Source organism: Festucalex cinctus, chromosome 7, assembly GCF_051991245.1.
Source record: "Festucalex cinctus isolate MCC-2025b chromosome 7, RoL_Fcin_1.0, whole genome shotgun sequence".
Taxonomy (NCBI): Eukaryota; Metazoa; Chordata; class Actinopteri; order Syngnathiformes; family Syngnathidae; genus Festucalex; species Festucalex cinctus.
Window position 1 is genome coordinate 11,777,526 of NC_135417.1, and position 24,975 is coordinate 11,802,500.

The following is a 24,975-nucleotide window of genomic DNA, read 5'->3' on the forward strand; positions in this document are numbered from 1 at the left end:
GCAATTGCACCTCCACTACATTAGGGGGCAGTGGCGCTCTCATTATTGGCAGAGTGTGCGCAGGGAGCATTCACTCGGTGGTGTCGGGGTTTTGTTTGCACACAGCAAAAAATTTTTTTTTAAAAATCACAATTTTTTTTATATTTTTGTTTTGCAGGTTAATATTTTTCTTTTTTTTTTACCCTGGGTTAATATTGGTGATCAGTTTGAATGCATTATTATTTATTGATTTTATGTCATTTTATTTTTCCGTATCATATGGTTTGACATGGTCAGTCAAAAAATGTTTATAGTTTAATTAAGGATTTAATTTTATCTTTGAATTTCATATGCATTTTCTGTCTTTTCAGTTAATCTTTTCTGTTACAGTTAATAAAGATATTCTTTGGTTTTAGTTGACTAAAATAACCTTTAATGGCACCTGTTTTTCGATACCCTCCCTTCTTACTTTGACCATCTCCAAACATTTTTGTTTTGTCTATTTTATTTAAACTGAGTCAAATGCCATTTTTACCACACGTCGCGGGCCACTAAAAAAATGGACGGCGGGCCGCAAATGGCCCCCGGGCCGTAGTTTGGACACCGGCTGGCCTATATGATAAAATAAGAGTGACTTCGACAAAATAACAGTCACTTAAACCGGACTTTAGAAACTGAATGGCAACGGACGACTTCCTCATACGGGACTGCATAGTAACTGCATAAGATTAGACAAAAAGGGGACTGATACATATATAGAATTTGAGATTACACGTACGACACGAAATGGATGAAATGGACATTTCTAACATATTTAGTGCTATTGTAAAGAGGTCGTGCTATTCCTCTGTGCACCTTCCCTCATTATCAAGGCATTTACAATGACTCAAATTAAAAACAGCCGTTAATCCGCCAGCGTAATCCGGCTACTGCACGCCGCAACCTATTCAGCCCCAGTGTGGATTAGAGAACACCGAGACCCCGTGTTGGTGGTCACTGGTGTATAACGCCTCATAAAGATAATGCCGTGTGCATGTGGGTTTCTGCGTGCGCATGCGCGTGTGCGTGTGCGCGAGTCGGTTTCCTGCTGCGCTGGTGGTCAGAATTGTAGCATTTTATCGTATAAAAATCGGAGTGTGTGTGTGTGTGTGTGTTCGTCTATGTGGATAATGTGCTTCTTTTCTTCCTTTGTGGTTACCTGGCGAAGGGGAAAATCCCTGTGAGGTGGTCTTCTACCAATGTGGATTGCAGAGAAGGCAACCTGTAATAGAGGAAACAGAGAACTAATAAAATAAGACCCCTTGAGTGAAAGGGGTTTGATTTGGACAGAGGGGTGGAGCTTATTATATAAAAGGCCACACCTTACATGAAGTGACAAAGTTTTCCTAGTACCGTATTTTTCGGATTATACGTCGCTCCGGATTATAAATCGAACTCGAAATGGGCTCCACTGGTCCATAGTGGTCCGAGAAAATATGATTCCATTCCACTATGATTTTTATAGAAGCAAAAAACTGAATGTTGAATTTTGATGCAGAAGCCACAAAGTCAAGTTTGCTTCGAAATGAACTTTATGAATACACTTTTACGATATGCAACGGATGTCTGTTGAAGAGATTTTCATTCAGAAGATAATAAACGGGACAAAAATATAATTCAGGTTTGGTCAATGGGAAAATTAATTGGAAAGTGTTATCTAATTACCATTGTAAAAAAAAGTAATTGTTTTGATTACTGTTGGTTGATGAGGTCTTTATTTCTTTGAGTATCTTAAGTCATTATATAACCCTTCCCACTGCCCCAGAATAGCAACACCTGTCTAATCTGAGTGTATGTTTTGTTTTTTGTTTTTTAAGCCTAATCTTATATATTGTGGACTAACAAAAACATTCTCATATTTTAACTCGGGCTTTAATAATAATAGCACAAGGCAACTAGACTAAGCAATTTCTGGAGAAATTGCGTGGGAATGCTGAAAGCTGAATGCTAATAGCTGAATGCCAATGAAGGAAACAAAGAAACTGTGAAAATTACAAAGTAATTACCTATTAATTATTATTATTATTATTATTAGTAGTAGTAGTAATCGTAGAAACAGTAGTAGTATTACGAGTAATTATTAAGTAGTAACTTGTAGTTAAATGATTGTGACATTTTAGTGGAAAGTGGAAAGTGGGACTTAGAAAAAAAAATTCAGTGTCAGTCCCATTGAAAATGAATGGGGAAAAGTTCATATTTAACATTAAATTATGCGAGTACTGTAAGTAATATGGAGTCAGACGATATATACCCCGAAAGGCGTGAATTTTCTCAGCAAGTTGAAACTTGAGTATTATGTAGGAGTAGTTTGACTTCAAAAAAGTGAGGAGAATAAAATGCTATAATAAGAATAATAAGTAAGATGAAAGAATCTCAATAACTTATGTGGGAATGCTGAAAGCATTCCCACAATTATCGAATTGTAGTTTTGCTCCCTTGAGCCCCCTACAGTTAACAAGTGTAATTGAACTGTCAATTTGAAGAGTTGACGAGCTATTATGAGGTTCTTTTTTTAGTTATGTGTGTCATGATCATCTTCCAATAAGTGTGTCATTCTCCGCAGCAGTTTACTGGAATTCTTAACCGGCCTTCTGTTTCCAGAAAATCTTTTACTATTAATGCTGGACTGCTGTGCCATGGTCATGTTGAAAAAAAAAACATGGGTGGGCACCGATAAAAGTGTCAGGTACCGCGCTGAACAAAAATCTTGTAATCCCCCGAACGCTTTGCTATTCATTATTATTTCACAGGGCAGCCATCCCAAATACAAAATGCCCTCCTACCCTTCTGGGCTCCAACTCTGGGTTTGATGTCCCTCCAACAACCACTAGGCTATGATTATTTCATTCTTTTTTATCAGAACACATTAATTATTCAATCTTTGCAATACCGGATTTGATGTGGTATGTATGTCACCGTTCACCTTTTATAAGTAAAAATGAATAGAAAATCTTGGCTAAATAAAATATGCTTCATGTCTTGGATAACTAATGGAAGGGGGCTTCGAGAAAATGGTAATGCAAGATTTTCTATGGTCAGCTGCAAGAGGTCTTATTAATAATAATTGTTTGGGGGGAAAAACTGTAACTCAGCTACAAAGCGGTAGACCACATCGTCACAGAATGCGGAACACATGGTGCGTAAAAGTCGCCAACGCTCTGCTGACTCGAGAAAAACGGCGTTCCAAACCTCCTCTGGCATTAACAAATAACATGAAATGTGTTTTTCGTAGTTATGGCTAAGCAGCTGCAAACAAATCTTTCAAAATCAAAGCAAAACACTGATATGGAATTGTGTCAAGCGTTGAGACATGACCCTATAAACGAAAAGTAAAGGTTCACATGGGTGAATGCCAAAATGCCATTTTTGAAACTTGGCTGGTGACCGTTTTGAACCTCGGAAAGTTTGTGGGTGAAACGCTGTAAAATTAAATTAGGGGGAATGTCTTTTTGAATGATTTTAATGTGCTTTTTGGAGATTCAAACCCACTTTTCAGGTTTGGAAATATTTTTTCAACGTTTTGAGAGCGTTCAGAGTTTACAGGTTTCAAAAACGGGAAACAAATAAATGCCAAAATGCCATTTTTGAAACTTGGCTGGTGACCGTTTTGAACCTCTGAAAATTTGTGGGTGAAACACTGTAAAGTCATACTTTAAAAAAAAAAAAAAGTCTCTTTTCTTAGCATTTTTTTTTATTTTATTTTAAAGCTTTTTTCTGTGATTTTTTTTAGTCATTCAAAAAATATTTTTGTAGATTCAAAACATTTTTTTTAGTCATTCAAAAAATATTTTTGGAGATTCAAAACATTTTTTTTAGTCATTCAAAAGATATTTTTGGAGATTCAAAACATTTTTTTTAGTCATTCAAAAAATATTTTTGGAGATTCAAAACATTTTTTTAGTCATTCAAAAAATATTTTTGGAGATTCAAAAAAATTTTTTAGTCATTCAAAAAATATTTTTGTAGATTCAAAAAATTTTTTTTAGTCATTCAAAAAATATTTTTGTAGATTCAAAACATTTTTTTAGTCATTCAAAAAATATTTTGGGAGATTCAAAACAGTTTTTTAGTCATTCAAAAAATATTTTTGGAGATTCAAAACCTTTTTTTTAGCCATTCAAATTTTTTTTGGGAGATTTCAGGTTTGGAAATCTTTTTTCAACGTTTTGAGAGCGTTCAGAGTTTACAGGTTTCAAAAACGGGAAACAAATAAATGCCAAAATGCCATTTTTGAAACTTGGCTGGTGACCGTTTTGAACCTCTGAAAATTTGTGGGTGAAACACTGTAAAGTCATACTTTAAAAAAAAAAAAAAGTCTCTTTTCTTAGCATTTTTTTTTATTTTATTTTAAAGCTTTTTTCTGTGATTTTTTTTAGTCATTCAAAAAATATTTTTGTAGATTCAAAACATTTTTTTTAGTCATTCAAAAAATATTTTTGGAGATTCAAAACATTTTTTTTAGTCATTCAAAAGATATTTTTGGAGATTCAAAACATTTTTTTTAGTCATTCAAAAAATATTTTTGGAGATTCAAAACATTTTTTTAGTCATTCAAAAAATATTTTTGGAGATTCAAAAAAAATTTTTAGTCATTCAAAAAATATTTTTGTAGATTCAAAAAAATTTTTTTAGTCATTCAAAAAATATTTTTGTAGATTCAAAACATTTTTTTAGTCATTCAAAAAATATTTTGGGAGATTCAAAACAGTTTTTTAGTCATTCAAAAAATATTTTTGGAGATTCAAAACCTTTTTTTTAGTCATTCAATTTTTTTTTGGGAGATTTCAGGTTTGGAAATCTTTTTTCAACGTTTTGAGAGCGTTCAGAGTTTACAGGTTTCAAAAACGGGAAACAAATAAATGCCAAAATGCCATTTTTGAAACTTGGCTGGTGACCGTTTTGAACCTCTGAAAATTTGTAGATTCAAAACATTTTTTTAGTCATTCAAAAAATATTTTTGGAGATTCAAAACATTTTTTTAGTCATTCAAAAAATATTTTTGGAGATTCAAAACATTTTTTTAGTCATTCAAAAAATGTTTTTGTAGATTCAAAACATTTTTTTTAGTCATTCAAAAATGTTTTGGGAGATTCAAAACATTCTTTTAGTCATTCAAAAAATATTTTGGGAGATTCAAAACATTTTTTTAAGTCATTCAAAAAATATTTTTGGAGATTCAAAACAATTTTTTGGGAGATTCAAAACATTTTTTTTAGTCATTCAAAATTTTTTGGGGAGATTCAAAACATTTTTTTAGTCATTCAAAAAATATTTTGGGAGATTCAAAACATTTTTTTAGTCATTCAAAAAATATTTTTGTAGATTCAAAACATTTTTTTTAGTCATTCAAAAATATTTTTTGGAGATTCAAAACATTTTTTTAGTCATTCAAAAAATATTTTGGGAGATTCAAAACATTTTTTTAGTCATTCAAAAAATATTTTTGTAGATTCAAAACATTTTTTTTAGTCATTCAAAAAATATTTTTGTAGATTCAAAACATTTTTTTTAGTCATTCAAAAATATTTTTGGAGATTAAAAACTTTTTTTTAGTCATTCAAAAAATATTTTTGGACATTCAAAACATTTTTTTAGTCATTTAAAAAATATTTTGGGAGATTCAAAAAAAATTTTTAGTCATTCAAAAAATATTTTTGGAGATTCAAAACATTTTTTTAGTCATTCAAAAAATATTTTTGTAGATTCAAAACATTTTTTTTAGTCATTCAAAAAATATTTTTGGAGATTCAAAACAATTTTTTGGGAGCTTCAAAACATTTTTTCAGTCATTCAAAAACGTTTTCGGAGATCCAAACCGAAGTTAGGAGGTTTCGAGTATTGGGCAGGATTCTGATTCCATAGCATTTGTGTTCCATGTGTTTGTTAGTCGGTAGGCGGCTCACCAGTTTATGGAAGATGACAAACAGATAATTGGCCCAATTATGATTCTTGGTGGCGGATGGTTCAGTGATGCAGTAGCGATTCGAATTGTAAAATGTACTTTTGTATACATGCGTCATCTGTCCAGGTTGAACTGGTTTGTGTATTTGGGTAGTGATGCAAAACTTTAAATATGCCAATGCATTGGCATTCTGAAGCATTTCGTTATTTAACTGATACCTCTCATTGGCCTCTCATTAAATCTTACCTACACAAAAACATTACTTTATCCTTTGGCCTTATTTTATTTTATTTTTCTCCTCACACCTCCAATTGGTTTTCTACATCTCTCCTCATTCACTCCCTCGACATTTGTCTCCCTACGTCCTCACTTCTGCTAATGAGCCCACTTAAATCCATGCCAAAACATAAATGGGGAAAAAAAAAGAAAAAAAGAAATAGGTACAGCTCTCTCTCGATGTTTGTTCAACGATTCATCATGTGAGCTGTTTTCAATAAATAATTGATGCAACGCTGACTTTTTTTGTCTGCAGACGAGACTTCAGGACATGAATTATGCATCGTTTTTCCTGGATAGGGCAACGCAGGGACAGTTTGTCTCAGCATGCGCGCGCGCGTGTCTGTTTGTGTATGCGTAGTTCACACACACAAACTATAATTTGGAAGACTTAAAGAGTCAAAACACCAACGTGGACTGAGCTCACTTGTGATTACACATCCAACAACATTGTTTTGTTTGTTTTGTGTAAACACCATCACGGTTCAGGCTTAAAATGTAATCAAAAGCTTTGTTGGAAGGAATAAGAACACTTTATATTATACATTATATCATTTCCTGATTATCTGAATTATGAAGATTTTTTGGATTGAAGATTGTGGCGTTTTTTTTTTCTTTGTGTAAATGATCGCACAAATTTGTAAAATGTTATTAGATTAAATTTGCGAATATATTTCTTTTATTTTGAAATTCCCTAAACCGGATGTTGTTTCGCTGGGCGGATGTGACACAGCGCGCGGCGCCGTTCAGTACGGAAGGAGAGACGAGAGCGGGAGGAGACACAAGCGAGAGCAACTTGATCGACAAGAAGAAATAATAATATTGCAGTCAAATCGTTCTACAACGGGTCAAGGGCGCACGCGGTAAATAATTTCCGTGTTTGAAGAGCATTATATGAAACGGTTGTAATTTGAAATGCTAATTTGTTGAGTAAAAGTTAATTCCTTTACACACTATTTAACTCATTTACTCCCATAAATACGTTTTTTTAATGTTCTAAGTGTCCCAAAGACGTATTTATACGTTTTTTATTTTTTTTATTTTATTTTTTTTTATGCTACAGCATACGGAAGGCTTTGATGCAGCCTCTCAACTGCAAAGAACGGTTGCAGAAATGGTAGTTATTACACAAATGGCCAGCAGGTGGCAGCAGAGCAAAGCAGATCAACCAGGGCCATCTAGAAAAAAAGCTCAATTACTTACAATTTTAAATAGATTTGTGAAAACTGATGAAACTTAGCTCTCTTCTAATGCTAATTGCTGCAAGACGGAAACAGGTAGAAATATACTTTTTTTTTCCTGATGAAAGAAGAGACTTTAATCTTTCTTTTGCTTTTATAGCAATTGAACACAATATTCTGTGGGCCTTGCAAAATCAGTCAAAATCCAGTAAAACAGCCGGGAGCCAACGGGATTGCGAAATGTGAAAATGGCGGCGAGTGAATGAGTTAAGATAGGAAATGCAAGCTTAGCAATTGAGACATTATCACATGCTGTATCAGCTGTAAACAAAAGGTTTGCACTACAAAAGGATTTTGTCTTCATTTCATAAAAGAGCTTTAATTTCATATTTGGTTAATACTGACAGCATTTGCCATTATTGTGTCTACAATAGGAATGTAAATGTTGCTAGATGTTTTGTAACGAGTTGTACATTTGACTTTTGTAACAGCATTTATTTGTATTTATTACATTTTGTACTTTATCGCAATTATTGAGCTAATTTTCATTTTGTCCTTTTAGTTTTGTGACTGTGTGTCTAAAAACTGTTTGGAGAATAAAACACACAAAACATCAGTATGAAGCGTGGATGATTGATCAGCTACACTTTGCAGTATTTGATCGCTACTCTTTCCTTCCCTCCCTTCTTTTTTTTTTTTTTTTACTGCTCTGCAATCATTACAACAACAAAAGGAAGCGACATTACCACAAACAGTGAAAAAGGTTCCACCTGCGATGCTAAAAAAAAAACGTTTTCATCTGCTTTCTCGACTGCTGCCGCGAGGGAACGCGAAAGGGGGTAAGGGTAAAAAAAAAATTGATTGAAAATCAGGGAGAAAAAATAAAATAAAATTGGGAATAATTACAAAGAGGAGAAGGACTCGCATCCGCCCGCGAACGCAATCATCGGTGATCTCTGCTGTCATTTCGCTCTTCTGTAAATAATTCATCAAAAGGAACAAAAGCGGAACAAATATGCAAATAAATGTAAAAAAAAAAAAAAAAAAAAAAAAAAAAAAAACTAGGGCCGGTAACATCAACCCGTTGCCACGTAGGGAAGAGAAGCGGCGGATTGTTAGCATTGCACGTTATGACTGTGATGAATTTGAATTGTTTCATCTACTTTGACAGTACTGAAGTCGCATAGATGGAGCGTGTGCGTGTTGGGGTTTGATTGAGGAGGGAAGTAGGTGGGTGGGCGGAGGGATTAAGTACAAGGGGTACGGAAGGATTTGGGGAGGGAAGAGGGGCTCGTCAACATTGGAGGCAAGAAGAAAGGGATTTGGGAGTGGAAGGGGGGAAAAGAGGGAGGCCGGCTTTTTTGAGGGCGCGTTCGTCAGTACTGTGAAAGGTAACCATCAAGAGCTTTGATGAAAAGTGCAGCCCTTCGAAAGCTTACAGTGACAGCATATGATTTGGTCAAAGAATGAAGCTTTTCAAAAGGTAGACATTCTCATTCCCATTCATCTCGCTCTTGGCTTCAATATCTTTTTTTTTTTTTTTTTTTTTTTTGGCTGAGCTCTGGCAAAAATTTGAAATGGCTTTGACAGATCGGCTGCGTGCAGTTATTGTCCCCGTGACTTCCAGACGGTCGGTGGTCTGTAAATATGGAGATCAGGAAATGAACGGATTACGCGTCATGTTTAAGCAAATGGTCTTTAAAGTCGGGGCTCTATTCAGAAAGACTCATTTTTTATTAGGCAAACGACGCAGGTCATATCATTTGATATGCAGAAAAGAAACCTCATTATCTTTGCCCTTGATGCAGAAAAGGATGGCGGGAGATAAATGTAGTATTTTAAAAGTTAAGAAAGAAGGAGCTGGCTTTGCAACAACTGGTAGGCGAACAATTTTAAGCAACTGACATTGGAGGGTGCGCTTGACTACTGAATCAGGCCACGCCTCCGCCGTTCATGTTGAAAGACAAGCGAAGATGAGCCAAAACAACACAAGAACCGATCACCGTTACTACCTTTTAACTCATTTGCGGGAGAACATAGCGTGTAAATGCGATTTTTTTTTTACGTTTTACGTGTCCCAAAGACGTATTTATACGTTTTTTTTATTCTAGAGCATACAGAAGGCTTTGATGCAGCCTCTCAACTGCAAAGAACGATTGCAGAAATGGTAGTTATTACACAAACGGCCAGCGGGTGGCAGCAGAGCAAAGGAGATCAACCAGGGCCATGTAGAAAAAAAGCTCAATTACTTACAATTTTAAATCGATTTGTGAAAACTGATGAAACTTAGCTCTCTTCTAATGCTATTTGCTGCAAAACGGAAACAGATAGAAACATACTTTTTTTTTTTCCTGATGAAAGAAGAGACTTTAATCTTTCTTTTGATAGATTCCATTGCTTTGATAGCAGAACACAATATTCTGTGGGTCTTACAAAATCAGTCAAAATCCAGTAAAACAGTCGGGAGCGAACGGGATTGCCAAATGTGAAAATGGCGGCGAGTGAATGAGTTAATAAACATGTTGGTAACTGCAAACAAAGAATCAACTTTAATTTAAACTTTAAAACGTCATCAGATTTCATCATTTTACATTATAATTTCATATACCAGCAGCCCATTGAAAAGAGCTAAAATGCTGCCATCTGCTGGCCATAGTTAGTGGAAGTTTAAAAATCGATTCACACACAAAAAAAAAAAAAAAAAAAAAAGGCAATGATGATAAGACGTTGAATCGGTAAGACTACCGAATGAACAATTCTGAGCTCTTAAAAAAAAAATAAAAAAAATAAAAAAAAAAAAAATCGATTTTTTTTTATTGAATCGATTCGAGAATCGCGCGATGTAGTATCGCGATATATCGCCGAATCGATTTTTTTTAACACCCCTATTTAACATGTACCTAAGGAAATTTCATTTTTATTACCTAATGAAAGAAAAAAAAAATTCATGTGGAAAAATAAGCAACCTTAATGTACTCTTAGTTAATTAATTGTAATTATGTCTTGATAATGTTCAACTATTGAATGGCGATGCATATTTCATTTAGCATCTGGCTGGTCAAATTCATATGAAAAGCATAAAATCCAATATAAAATTTATTGCATGCCTTTGCGATATGCATATTGCAAGTACCAATATCGCGATATCGATATTTTTTCGATATATTGTGCAGCCCTACTCACAATGATAGTTAAACCGGGAATATGGGCCCCATAATGTAGCAAAAACACACACACAAACATCATTAAGCGAACCTATACACGCCTTCAAGGCTTTTACCTGACAATGTTCTCGAGCCGTCCTTCTCATACTTACACACATATACACTGATAATAGAGTCTAATTTAGGTTCCCCGTATCTACAGAGTCCTCCAGAGGACGAGACCTCATCGGGAACATATTGGCGACCTACATACGAGGAACACGCAGTCACACCAGTGCATGCTCAAAACTGTCGGGCAGGCTTATCGTGTTGTGCGTCTGATATCTACATAAAAGACAGATGCACATTCCGTGTGCAAAAATAACTCCAATGACCCTTTAATCGTGATCACATGCCATATTAAGCAACACACTCAGGAAATCGTACACATACAGATATGTCACAAATACACAGATGATAAGATTTACAAATTTACACCACAAAATAGCGGATGTAAAGTGACGTAGCGTTCATAATGCACAAGTTAACAAGTCATCATTCTTTATAAACTATATCAAAAGCCCGATTTTCATGCCCAGCACAAGTCTAGCTTGCACTAATGTAGAATCTGTCTGACTGCCCCTGGGTCAAATTCACCAAAACCACACTAGGCCACCTGCGCCACAACTTAGACCCGGTTTCGCCTGGTCGAAAGTCTAATCTCTGTCACAAAATTGTCAGGTGTGCCTGATTTGTGTAACAGAAAATGCCTTCAATCTGCCAAATTGTAAAACATGGTGAACTAGACCTGGCCCGGCACAAAAACGAAGATGCACCCGTTTTGAAACCAAGCGCATGTGCGCCCGTCTGTGAAAATAGAGCCTGAAGGGTCGGGACCATCATGTCACCAACATTGCTGTTGCCTACCCAAATAGAAGCACAAAAAGAATGTAGGCCTACAGTAAAAGACATCCCATAATTGCTTGCCTCTGAGCCAAACACAAAAATGGCCCGTCACTTAGAATATCTACACCAGGACTAACGTCAGGTTGCCACAGCCCGAAGAGCTTTCCAAAGCGGTCACCTGACCCAAAGAAAGATCTGGATGACATTTGCTGCAGGCAAGATAGTCGAGATGCCTCCATAGGACCAACCAGCAAAGTGACTTCATGCGTTGTTTACTGTTGAGCCCCGTTTTAGAAGGCAGCTCGTGCGCGTTTGTCCTTTTCATCTGGACTTGGCCAAAGCCTCCAAAGCCAGGCAAGAATCATGTGTCGACAAACACGGGGCCAAAAGCTTCACCACTGAGTCCGCAACATTGGGGTGTCATCAGTACCATAAATCCTGATCAAAAGACAACATGAAGACCTTGTCAAGAAACCGAGTGAGCGCCAACAAGTCCAACAGGAGATGTGGAAAAAGTCCAGAAAATGCACATACGTATCTCATTTAAATTGCACGATGAACATTTCAAACAAATGTGGATTTAGCGTGCTTGGAAAGGAGAGCACTTCTCAAGAATGATCAACGCAGGGAAATGTGGCTGTCGCATCACAAGACTCCCAAATGATGCGTGTGCATTACAGCTCCGAGTTGAGAAGAGATCGCCATGTGTTTTTGAAGACCATCCATACCTGCAAGAACAGGTGCACTGACCCAAGTCCGTCTTCAGCCGTGTTGTGCGCCCATGCAAAATCTCCAGGGTCACTTTTACATCCACCAGGCTGGAAGCAGCCACATCCCTGTCGGCCCCAAAAACACTGTCGAGGAGAACAAATGAACAATAGCGGGAAAAATCACCACAGTGATGTACTTCTGATCAAATGGTCACTTCCAATTCTAATTTACCTTTGTGATAGTGATAGACCGATATGGCTTTTTCAAGGCCGATACTGATACCGATTATTAGTAGTCAAGGAGAACGATAACCGATATTTCAAGCCGATATTTATTTGCTGTAGAAGAGAAAATATTAGTGTAAAAATTAAAAAGTACTTTTCCTTTTCAATTTTAAACGATATTGGCAACTTTGTTTAAAAATTATATTTAAAAAAAATTGCAGGGAGTTTCAACATTTCTTTTTTTTTTTTTTTTTTTTTTACTTTTTTTGAATTCTTAAAAATAAAACATGTAGGGAATTCCCAGTGTCAGCATCCTTATTTATAAAGTGGAAATTGAAATAGATCCATAAATGAAAAGTTCCTGTATTTCACTGTGCAAAAAAATGAACGCAAACGTAGCAAATTTGGGGTTTTCATCAGGATTCATAAAAAGTTTCAAAAGATTTTTGCAGAAGGTGAACAAATTGTCAGAATGTGTTCAAAAATACCCGCTTTATTGGCCTTCAGATTAGTCAAAAGGCCGATACCGATATTTGTCAAACTGCCAAATATCGGCACCGATAATCGGCCCGGCCGATAATCGGTCTATCCCTACTTTGTGATGATTACAGCTTCCACTGGTGCAGCATTTGAACGGAACCCACAACATCTACACAAAGGACAGCAGGATACACCACTTTCCCACCAATGACTGTACTTTGTTATGTTAATGACCCTTATAAATGCCAATTTTGATCAGTTCATGCCTTAATGGAAAATCATTTCAGGTGGCAATTTTTGATGGGACCCTGAATTATAGGCTGGCGTTATGTTTTCAAAGCAAAAATTCCAACATCAGCAAATCGAAAGTTAACCTTATTAAGGAAATAATGTCAAATGTAATTCCTGTACTTATATATGTAAAAAATGAATAACAATTATCTAGGCATGTGACCCGAACAGACCTGCCTACAGTTTCCGGGTCATAAATCAGACAACGGAAAGTAAAGAGCCACCTGGTCTTTTTTTTTTAACTGTCCAGTGCAAAGTCGCAAATCATATCCACTTTAAATGAAGCTTCACAGAAAATAAGTATATTATACCTTCCACTTCATATCCCATATGGTTTCCCCCCCGCACCACCACCGCCACCTTGAAACACTGTTTCAAGATGGTTTGAAGGATGAGACAGAATAGTTCCAATACTTTATTAACCTATTAACCTGCTTTCACTTGTTCCAGCAAAGCAGTAAAAAGAAAATAAGAATAAGTAGAATATAAGAAGAATAAATACAGAAGTCAAAATATTGCAATAACTACTACAATGAATACACAACAAATTTTGTGCATTACGAGTACCAATGTTGTGACATTATATTTAAAACATTTTAATTAACGGACATTCTGGACTATAAAGCACAATTGAATATAAACTGCACCCAATTAATTAAAAAAAAAGTAAAATATTTTGGACATAAGCCACTTTGGACTAAGCCATGTTGTAAAATGCGATATAGACTGAAGACGGTGCCCAGATTTGATTTGATTTGATTTGATTTGATTTGAAAGAGGACACCCGTTAAATTAAGAGAACTTAATTCATGTACAACCCAGGAGGGGTGAAAACTCTTGCACCTAAAAATCCATAAATTAACTGTCCGGAAAATATGGTACTTTATTTTTTTGTTTAGTTTTTTATTGGACAACGATGATGTGTAGAAATATACATTGCCTTAATGCACTTTTTTTTTTTTTTTTTTTAAAGATAAAAAGTGTAACAATAAAATTAGTATTGCCTTGCAACAATGCTGCTGTTGTACAATGTAACAGCTATTATTATTATTACCAGGAAGCTGTCACAAATCCTGTCGTCTGTCTCCACAATCTGATCGGGAATGAGACGGATGATCCACAACTGTTGTCAATGACATCCTCCAAATTGGAGAGAGGATAATGGCAGCGTTACAAAAACAATAACTTCCCCATATTTTAGAAGGGAAAAGAAGATGAGGCACGATTTGTATTGTGCTATTAAAAACATGAGTTGATATATCGAGAGGTCGAGGCGCCATTCATCAATCTTTGGACCTGTCAGGTTTATAGTCTGCTGAATGGGAGCCACCAATCTACTTCATTCAAGAGACCGAAACACAAGCACATGAGAACTGTGCAAAAATTCCACAAAATGAACTGATCCCTTGTATACAGTAGATTGTATACAAAATCACGACAAAAGTATGACCACAAAGCTTCCAAGTTATTCTCGACTACATGTACCTTGAAAGCAAATACGAAGCTTTGCTTGCTGAGTTTCAAAGGACGCACACTCACTCTGTCTGCTGATGCCTTGAGGCAAAAGCGACGGAAGAAAAAAAATCATTGGCACACCTGCAACGAGCCGTCTCCTTGCTGCATTATAAGAACAGTCATCCAGTTGGCTTGCAAAAAAAAAAAAAAATAACTACATCGGTTCTAACATCAGAAACTTGTCTTGACAAATTCGGATTTGGTGGCCAACGTGTTCCATTGACGATGGATTTGACCGACTTGACAAAAACATGACAGGAGACGCTTTATTGGAAACGAGCAAGCCGGTCACGTTTGATGGGCTGTAAGTGAATCACTTCCCACATCGGTTACTAACGCGGAGAATTTGGTGTCTCGTCTCGAATGTGGACGGTAGTTCGACTCTGTGTGCCCTGCGATTGGCTAACAACCAGTTCAGGGTGTACTAAGCCGGCTAGAATAGGCTCCAGCACCCTTGTGAGGAATAAGTGGTGAAGAGGATGGATGGATGGTTGGTTGGTTTGTTTGTTTGTTTGTTATTTGTTTTGGTAAGTTTTAGAATCAAACACCTCTGGTACCTCTCAATCACCATGTGTTGGAAAATGATAGATAGTCGCGTGTATGTCAATATTAGATATTAATACAGAGAAGTAGGGGTGTGAATTGCCTCGTACCTGACGATTCGATTCGTATCACGATTCACAGGTCACGATTCGATTCGATACCGATTAATCCCGATACGAATTTATAAGTCGATTGTTGCGATTTTTTTTCATTCAAATTTAGAAAATACTAATCAGTAAGCTTGTAGAGTGTAAGATTGATATGAAAATGTATTATTTATTGATCTGAAATTTCAGTCTTATAGAGGTTGTAATCTGTTTCATGTTTGAACAGCATTAAAATAAAATATTAAGGCTTAATGTTCCGTTCATATAACATTCTTCCATGCTCAAGGTGTGAATCCTAAAAAAAAAATAATAATAAAAAAAAAAAAAAATCGATTCTGCCGATTATTGAATCGATTCGAGAATCGCGCGATGTAGTATCGCGATATATCGCCGAATCGATTTTTTTTTTAACACCCCTACAGAGAAGCATACATTGAGAGTTTAAAGGCAACATTTGATAATTCAGTTGCTCAAAGACAATAACTTAAGATAAATCCCATAAGTGGAAATGTTATAACTAACTGGTTGAATCATGAAAATGGTCCAAAAGTGAAATAAACGTTTTTCATACATTCAGCGTATGTTGCAAAAGAGCTTGAGCCACTCTGACATAAACCCGAATGAAACCTTCATAAGAAAGCGTCAACCCACTGGGATGGTACATGAACGAGCCATATGGTGGTTTGGCAACTATCAGAAACTCATTTCCAGCAAATGGAGCCGCTGCGACGTGTCCAAGAGACGCTGCAATGTGATACGCAAGTGGGCAGCAAACGCGGCATTTTTTATTGGTGTGAATAAAACGATGTCACGACACGAAGCCAGAGCAACCAAGGTTGGATTCAAACCGGGTGAAGGAGTACGAGTGGGTGAAGGACAGAAAGGCGCCATGCGCATGCTGCATTCCTCGGCCCCTTCGCAACAAAGTGCTTGACCCCCAACCCCTGCCCTAAGCTGGACCTAAGGCCAGTTGGAACCGAAACCCTTTCAACCTCATAATGCAAGTTTACTGAAGTGTGCACGTTCACAAAGTATTTCGCTCACATTAAGCGTAACACACAAATATAAGCACGTGTTTATCTGAGATGATAAGAAAGAAGCTGTGCTGCGGGAAGTTGTGGCTCCGAAACCGCCAGCCAACCGCCGTAAAGAAATGGAGGACTTAATAAGCTGCGGGCTTCTGTTGTGGTCTCTTCAACTCTCTTGTGTCCCCTTTTCAGCTTCTGCTTCGTGGTCCAATGATCTGTTACACTCCACCCACTTGCCTGAATCTGCTTCCATTTTTATCCATCACAGTTTGTCTCGCCGACATCCATCCCGTCCTCATTTATTTTACCCTCAATGCTCAAATACTAAACTTAGACAGGTTAACTTTAAATATACTACAGTACCGTATTTTTCGGATTATGCGTCACTCCGGATTATAAGTCGAACCAGCCAAAAAAAGCATAATTAAGAAGGAAAAAACATATATAAGTCGCACTGGAGTATAAGTCGCATTTTTTGGGGGAAATTTATTTGGTAAAATCCAACACCAAAAAACATACATGTCATCTTGAAAGGCGATTTAAAATAAAAATAAAAGAGAGAACAACAGGCAACGTTACATGACTGACATGCCTGCTAATGTCAGTAACGACGTAACATATGAAGAGTTTGTAGCGAGCAGTGACGGGAGTCGGAGGCGGAGCCAAAGGCTGGCGTTTTATTGACATCAGCTTCTGAGGTCTTAACAGCAACTCCCCACTCAGCTAGAAGCTAACAGGCTAACTCCCCTTTTCCACATAACAAAACCTTCCCACCCGGAACTCTCCCTTCCCTTCGTCCCAACGTTCCGTGGGTGAATTATGTTCCCATCACTGCAAGTTATTCATATAACGCTAGCATAAAGAACATGCTAACAAGTTTACCAAACTATCAGTTTCACTCCAAATCACTCAATCCAATGAAATCTTCATCCTCGGTGTCACTTTTAAACAACTCCCCCCCCTAACTATGGGCGACAAAATCCATTTTCAACTCAGCTGTGATTACAGTTTTCCTGTTTGGCTTATCGTCACTGATATCTTAATGACACAGCATGAGCCGCATTAAGCCCCAATCTTTCAAAGACAAATAAACAAGAACACATACAAGTGTAGGTTAGCTGATGACAAGCCACCTTGTCTATTCCCATACATAAATGTATTCCAGAAAATATTTGTACATATTTTCCACAATATTTTAGATCAAACTTTTGATCAAGTTTGATGGCCAAACTTTTCAAGATCCGAGTCTTAGAAAAAAAAAAAAGTCAAAGAGAATTACTGTAAATCTATTTGTCACGTGTTGGTTTAGGGCTCTCCAGGAGTAGTTTGGATAATTGAATGAGAACCTCCTGGAAGATCAACCGCACTGCTGTGTGATCATGAGACGGGAGACTTGGTTGAGGTTTCAGACCTTTCTTGTGGTCACTTTGGTCTTTGGAGCAATTTCTCCTTATTATTTTTCCAGCATAGCATCAGTAAACCTGTGTATCCTTCTCACTCTAATGCCGTTTTCCTTTGTTGAAGTGCGGAACTTCAATGGTTTGAGTGGGATGTGAGCAAAAACTAAAACGTATGTCCTTTTACTTCAAAGTTTCTAAAGCCCCTCCCCTTTTCTTCTCTGCATTCTTGTGGAGATCTCAAAGTCAGACAAGAAAAAAAAAAACACAACTTGAAGTTTTTAATTTAGGTTAGTTAACACTAAGAAAGTCAAATCACGACTATAGCATAATAATGCCATTGTCACAAACATTTACACCTTTCTGCATTTAACCACATACTGTTGCACTTAACTCATTCACTCGCCGCCATTTTCACATTTCGCAATCCCGTTGGCTCCCTGCTGTTTTACTGGATTTGGACTGATTTTGCAAGGCCCACAGAATATTGTTTTCAATTGCTATAAAAACATGGAACCTATCAAAAGAAAGATGAAAGTCTCTTCTTTCATCAGGAAAAAAAAGTATGTTTCTGTTTGTTTCCGTTTTGCAGCAATTAGCATTAGAAGAGAGCTAAGTTTCACCAGTTTTCACAAATCTATTTAAAATTGGAAGTAATTGAGCTTTTGTTCTACATGGCTGTGGTTGATCTCCTTTGCTCTGCTGCCACCTGCTGGTCGTTTGTGTAATAACTACCATTTCTGCAACCGTTCTTTGCAGCTGAGAGGCTGCATCAAAGCCTTCTGTATGCTCTAGCATAACAAAAAACAAAACAAAACAAAAAAAACGTATAAATATGTCTTTGGGACACTTAAAACATAAAAAAACAAAACGTATTTTCACGTTATTGGGAGCAAATGAGTTAAACAAACATGGATTTTGTGCCTTCGTAATGACGCCTAACCCACAACTGGAGTCTCCATAGTTTCCTCACATCAAACTCCCACTGAGTGCCTCTTACTCAATTAAAAACAGTCAAGTCTGGATTCTGACTTCAACTTTTTTGAGGTGTGCATGTGTGCATGCCTTTGGAAAAAAAAACAAAAAAAAAACTTCAAGACGTCAAAGCCCTTCCTGCTCATTCTGGTAATAGATGGCTGACCTTTGACCTCTGAATACATTCTATACCTGCCTCTGGGCTCGCCATCTTTTTATTTTTCACCGTCTTGATTTTTTTTCTCTGTTTCCCGTCGATCCATCTCACTCTCAATTTCTCTTCCCTAATGAGATGGTGACTTGTCTTTCCCTGTGGCAAGAGAGGTCAATGCCCCCGACGTACACACGCACCCACGCGCAAACTGCAAACATGCACACACGTGCAGACGTACACGTTTTCATGCAGATAAAAAGGACAAGCCGCTATTGCCACACACGCACGTATGCGCATACGCCAGCACGCATACTGACCCAGAAATCCCATCGCCATTATGCAGAACATCAGTTAACTGATGGCGGAGCTGATTATGCAGCAACGAGCCCACAACTCCCATGCGGATCGCTTCCTTTAAAATCCCAGTCCCAAATGTCTTTTTAGCATATCAATCGAGAATGATATATTCGGGAAACAGTCGGACTAAAACACAATCAGCTTTCCACAACTTTCTCATCAGATTATGGTCAAAGTAGGAAGCAATATCAAACTAGACAAAATTAGACAAAACATTTCATCAAAAAGAAAAATTAGCTGTCAAACAAATGCCGTGAAGAATACCCACCATGATTTGTTTTTTTGTGTATTAGCATGTAGCCTATAAATATTTTACAGTGCACATGCAGATATGTTAAAGTGTGCTTGTAGAGTTACATGAACATGAAAATGTTTTATTTACTTTCACCACTGTCACTCTTTTTGTTGAGGAGATATCTATACAAATAATATATTTGTATAACTAAGGATAATGAAAGTAGCATGTATATATAAAGTACAAAATAAATTCATATAATTGAATTTAATTTGTATTTTTTTTGACTATAAATCACACCTGCTATGATACACTTAAAAATATAAACGCAGTGCAAAACTTTTGTTTTTGCTCCCATTTTTTTTTTACGAGACGAACTCAAAGATTTAAAATGTTTTCCACATACACAATATGTGTAAAATGGAAAAAACAAAATAAAAAAAATCAATCATTTGTTGCTGGCTTCGCATTGTGGGACGGGATGACCGGCGCTTTTGCAGTGCAGAGTGTGAAGTGGCGACCTCCACAAAGATTGCTTACTTGGCACATGAGCAAAATAAGGCGCATGTTTGTGCATGCAAATGTGCTTATGTATTGCTCTGCATATGATTTTGGAGTGCGTGTGCGCGCATGCGAACTCGTCCGCTTGCTAATAAGCAGCGACGAATGCTCTTGTGTTCATTGATAATGCCAGCCGTTGCATTTCTGTATGTATTAGTTGTGTATTTGAAAGGCCATCTGTGGCCTACTGGGGAGGTTTAGTAAAAGGGTGAACTATGAAGCTCATTATTTTTAGGAGAGGTACGCTCCCACTGGCCAGAACAAATTAGTTTGTGTCCAGTTTAACCTTCACAAAAAACGTAATTACGGTAGCTAAGTATGTTTTACAAGCACATTATTCAGACATGCTACTTTGGAAGTAGAGCGAACCCACGAACCCGATTCAATTCATTTTTATCGTGGCAATAAATACCACACGTTTGCAACCGGTGTACATGTTGTTTGTGATGTACCTGTACAGCAGGCGTGTCCAAACGTTTTCATTTGAGGGCCACACACAGAAAATGAGAAGGACGCAAGGGCCACGTCATGTTATGAAGAGAAATTGTGTTTAGTCCTAAAAATTGTACAAATCATTTATTTGTGCGTTTGCATATTTAGAAAAATGCTACAGTATAGAAAACAATTTATTTGTAATATGGCAGTAGGGTTATTAGAGTTTTGGAATTTTCATTTTAGTTTTTATTTTGTTTTGAGTTGTTTTGTTTTTTTAAATTTAGTTAGTTTTAATTATTTTTCAGGGCGGTTCTGTTAGTATATATATTTTTTTTTATTAGTTTTAGTTCTTTAATAAATGCTTAGTTTTAGTTAGTTTCAATATTATTTTAGTTTGTTTTTTTAAATGTGTATTACTCGTGCACATCATTTGAAAAACACACAATGGGTGCGATGTCATTATTCCAGTTTATATCCAAATAAATCTACTAAAAATCACATTTAAAATCATCCCCAAAGTCTCATGCATTCAATTAATTACTGAAGCCTAAAACCAAGGACATTTTTGCTGTAATTATAGTTTTATTTTAGTTTTGTAAACCTAAAATGTAGTTTCAGTTAGTTTTCTTTTTTTTTTTAAAAAAAGCATCTTCGTTTTTGTTTTATTTCGTTAACGAAATTGTTTTTTGAATTGTAGTTTTTCTGTTAGTTTTAGTTAACTAAAAAAACCTTTAATAGCGCCTGTCTTTTTCGACACCCTCCCTTCTTACTTTGACCATCTCCAAACATTTTTGTTTTTATTTTATTTGAACTGAGTCAAATGGCATTTTTAGCATATGTGGCGGGCCACTAAAAAATGGAACGGCGGGCCGCAAATGGCCCCCGGGCCGTAGTTTGGACACCCCTGCTGTACAGTATGTTTTGTAAAGTTGTCGGTGTTGTGTGGGTATTGCAATCAGATTGCATTGACATTATAACTGAATGCCTAAAACCCATGTCAAATCAAATAAGTTGACTCGTGAGATACTACGTCCAACACAAAAATGCTCAAAGCTTGTCCAACATCCCTCAAAAGGAACGAAATCAATAACACACTTGCGAGCTTGTGAGTCTGCTCGGTCCATAAATTTGAAAAGAGACCCGATCTGCATGTGTCAGCAGTTTCCTGTCGTAAGCTGAGCTCTCCCTCTGCTTCTTCCGTTCGCCACGCTGCCCCTGCACATGTGCGGCTGCCTTCACATGCGAGTCGCGTTTCCTTCTGTCTCCTGTCACCAGCAGTCCCGACTGCACCATTAGGACCTGTTAGGGTCAAGGGCCATTGCCACGAAGGTCAGAGTTCGCCCTTCCAAAAGGTGAAGCGTCACGATGGTTACTTGTGGTGTGAAGTGACAGTGGACAAACACAAAGCTGCAAACACGACATGGATTATTTATTTTATTTTATTTTTTGTATGTATTATTGCATTTACATCATTGCATAGAAGGCTCTTTTATCATTAAATTTGAGAATGGTTGTGTCAATCATTGGTCACAGGGATTCAAAAAATAATATTTTAACGATCACCAGGTTCTGGAAGATGTTTTAAACCTTTCGGCTTGGATACGGTATATATATAAAAAAGGAAACCCACTGGCATGGAAAAAATAAGTAAAAAAAAACAAATATCTTTCAATTGCTTCTTCAGAGATGGGAAAAGTCAAAATGATGAGACAGAAGAAGACGAGTTCCGAGAAAAAGAAAGCAGCATTGAAGAGACAAGATTGCCAGAAAGCTGAGTAGTTACATTTCTTGTTTTTGTGTGTGAAAATATTGTTTTACGTATATAAAATATAAAGTTTACATACAGTGCATGTATATATATATATATATATATATATATATATATATATATATATATATATATATATATCCATCCATCCATCCATTTTCTTGACCGCTTATTCCTCACAAGGGTCGCGGGGGCTGCTGGCGCCTATCTCAGCTGGCTCTGGGCAGTAGGCGGGGGACACCCTGGACTGGTTGCCAACCAATCGCAGGGCACACAGAGCCGAACAACCATCCACACTCACACGCACACCCTAGGGACAATTCGGAGCGCCCAATTAACCTGCCATGCATGTCTTTGGAATGTGGGAGGAGACCGGAGTACCCGGAGAAGACCCACGCGGACACGGGGAGAACATGCAAACTCCACCCAGGAAGATCCGAGCCTGGACTCGAACCGGAGACCTCAGAACTGGGAAGCGGACGTGCTAACCACTCGACTACCGTGCCGCCATATATATATACATATACATATATATATATATATATATATATATATATATATATATATATATATATTTAAATACACACACACACATATATTCAAGTGTCATAACAGAAGCCCTTTCTTAACTCATTTGCTCCCAATAACGTGTAAATACCTTTTTTTTTTATGTTTTAAGTGTCCCAAAGACGTATTTATAAGTTTTTTTTTTTTTTTTTATGCTAGAGCAGAGAAGGCTTTGATGCAGCCTCTCAACTGCAAAGAACAGTTGCAGAAATGGTAGTTATTACACAAACGGACAGCAGGCCAGCTGGAGATCAACCAGGGCCATGTAGAAAAAAAAGCTCAATTACTTACAATTTTAAATAGATTTGTGAAAACTGATGAAACTTAGCTCTCTTCTAATGCTAATTACTGCAAAACAGAAACAGATAGAAACATACTTTTTTTTTCCTGATGAAAGAAGAGACTTTAATCTTTCTTTTGATAGGTTCCGTGTTTTTATAGCAATAGAACACAATATTCTGTGGGCCTTGCAAAATTTGTCAAAATCCAGTAAAACAGTCGGGAGCGTACAGCACTTTGTATACAGCAACGCCTGTTCTTAAAGCGCTTTATAAATAAAGTTGAATTGAGTAGACCTACAATTATATATATATATATATATATATATATATATATATATATATATATATATATATATATATATATGCGCTTTGTTTTTGCATTCTATAGACATAAACAGTCTTTTTTTTTTTTTAAATGAATGACTAGTTCACCACTTGATGGCGCTAGGTTAGCTGAATGTCCCTTTAAAAATGGCCCTGAACCTCTCCTGCTATTTAAGAGGGGGCGTGACATGAAAGTGTTTCCAAACAGCTCGATGTGTTTGGAAACCAACAGACTGCGGTTTGACCAACAGATCACATCGTTTTCAACATGGAGGCTTTCCTCACTTGCCAGATCACATGAAGGGTTTCATGTGCTGCAGTTGCATGCAGCAAAGGGACTTTATGCGTGATAAACATCAGCGTGAGAGCTGAGTGCCTGAGAGATGACTCCGTTAAAAATAACTACTGTCAGTCTGCGTCGAAAGACTTGGAAAACAGGAACATCCAAGTTCACCCTGGATTTAAGGATAGGGGCTGTTTGGTGTACACACAGATTTTTGCTGACATATGCACACTCTCACACAATCGCACGTTGACGCGCGCGCACGCACGCACGCACGATGCCCAAACAAATATGTCAACCGAGCACTAAATCCAGCAGTAAAGTTTCCCCTCCAGATAAACTCTAAAACGTAATCGCATGTCACCATCGTAATTCAGTATTTTCTGTTTTCTGTAACCTGGGAAGTCCGATTGTTTAAATAGCACCAATAAGCAAAGAACTGATGACTTAAAAGCAGATTGGAATTGTACAGACTGCCATTGTGGAGTAAACATTTTTGACTATCAAATACATGCAAATGCATTTACAAGTGCATTCAAACGTATTTACAGTTTTTTTGTTTGTTTTTTTAACTAAAAAAAAATATATATAGAAAAAAATAAAAAATAAAAAAAAAAAATTAAAAAAAAGAAAAAGGAAAAAAAAAATTTTTTTTTACAGTAAATACTGTATGTATTTAGAGTCAATACTATATGTCCGTATTTATGTATATGTATTTATATACGTACGTTCAAACGTATTTGCAAGTAAATTTTAACGTATTTGCAAGCATGTTAAAATGCGTCATGGCATTGTAAGAAAAAATGCCAGACGGAAGTCATGCACTACAAGCATAATAATAAATAATCAAAGATTTCAAATAAACTACGTTTATTTACTTAATTTATGTACATTGGTACATTGAAGGCCAAAAGCTAAAAAAAAAATAAAACACTGTATTTTACTTGCAATCATCAATATCATCAAATATGGCATTATAGGAAAAAATGCTAAGCTGTTAGCACTATGATTAACGTACTTGAAAGTATTTCAAACATATTATTTGCAAAAATGTTTAAACATATACGCATTTAAATACGTTCAAACATATTTGCAAGTACAAATGTCAAACGGAAGTCAAACATAATAATAATTTTAAAAATCATCAAAGATTACAAATAAACAATATTTAAACTTAATTTGCGAACATTGGCATTACTTACTTAATTCACGTATGAATTGGTATGTGGGCCAAATGATTTACAAAAAAATAAATAATAAATTCTTCACTTGCACATGTGTAAATCAACACACCGTGGCATTATGGGGGAAAA

The 24,975-nt window shown here is 36.5% G+C and overlaps 1 protein-coding gene across 3 annotated transcripts in view; it reads right to left on the minus strand.

Annotated features, from left to right (window-relative positions):
- The window catches only part of LOC144021734 (fucolectin), a 76,372-nt gene that overhangs the window by 46,297 nt on the left and 5,100 nt on the right, over window positions 1–24,975 (minus strand). Inside the window, exon 1 of one of the 3 annotated variants that reach the window (XM_077525815.1) lies at window positions 1,178–1,193. The gene's annotated coding sequence lies outside the window, so the exon portion shown is untranslated. Of the gene's footprint in view, window positions 1–1,177; window positions 1,241–12,154; window positions 12,279–24,975 lie in introns of those variants that run through there. The other 2 variants (XM_077525813.1, XM_077525814.1) reach the window with 2 other exon arrangements.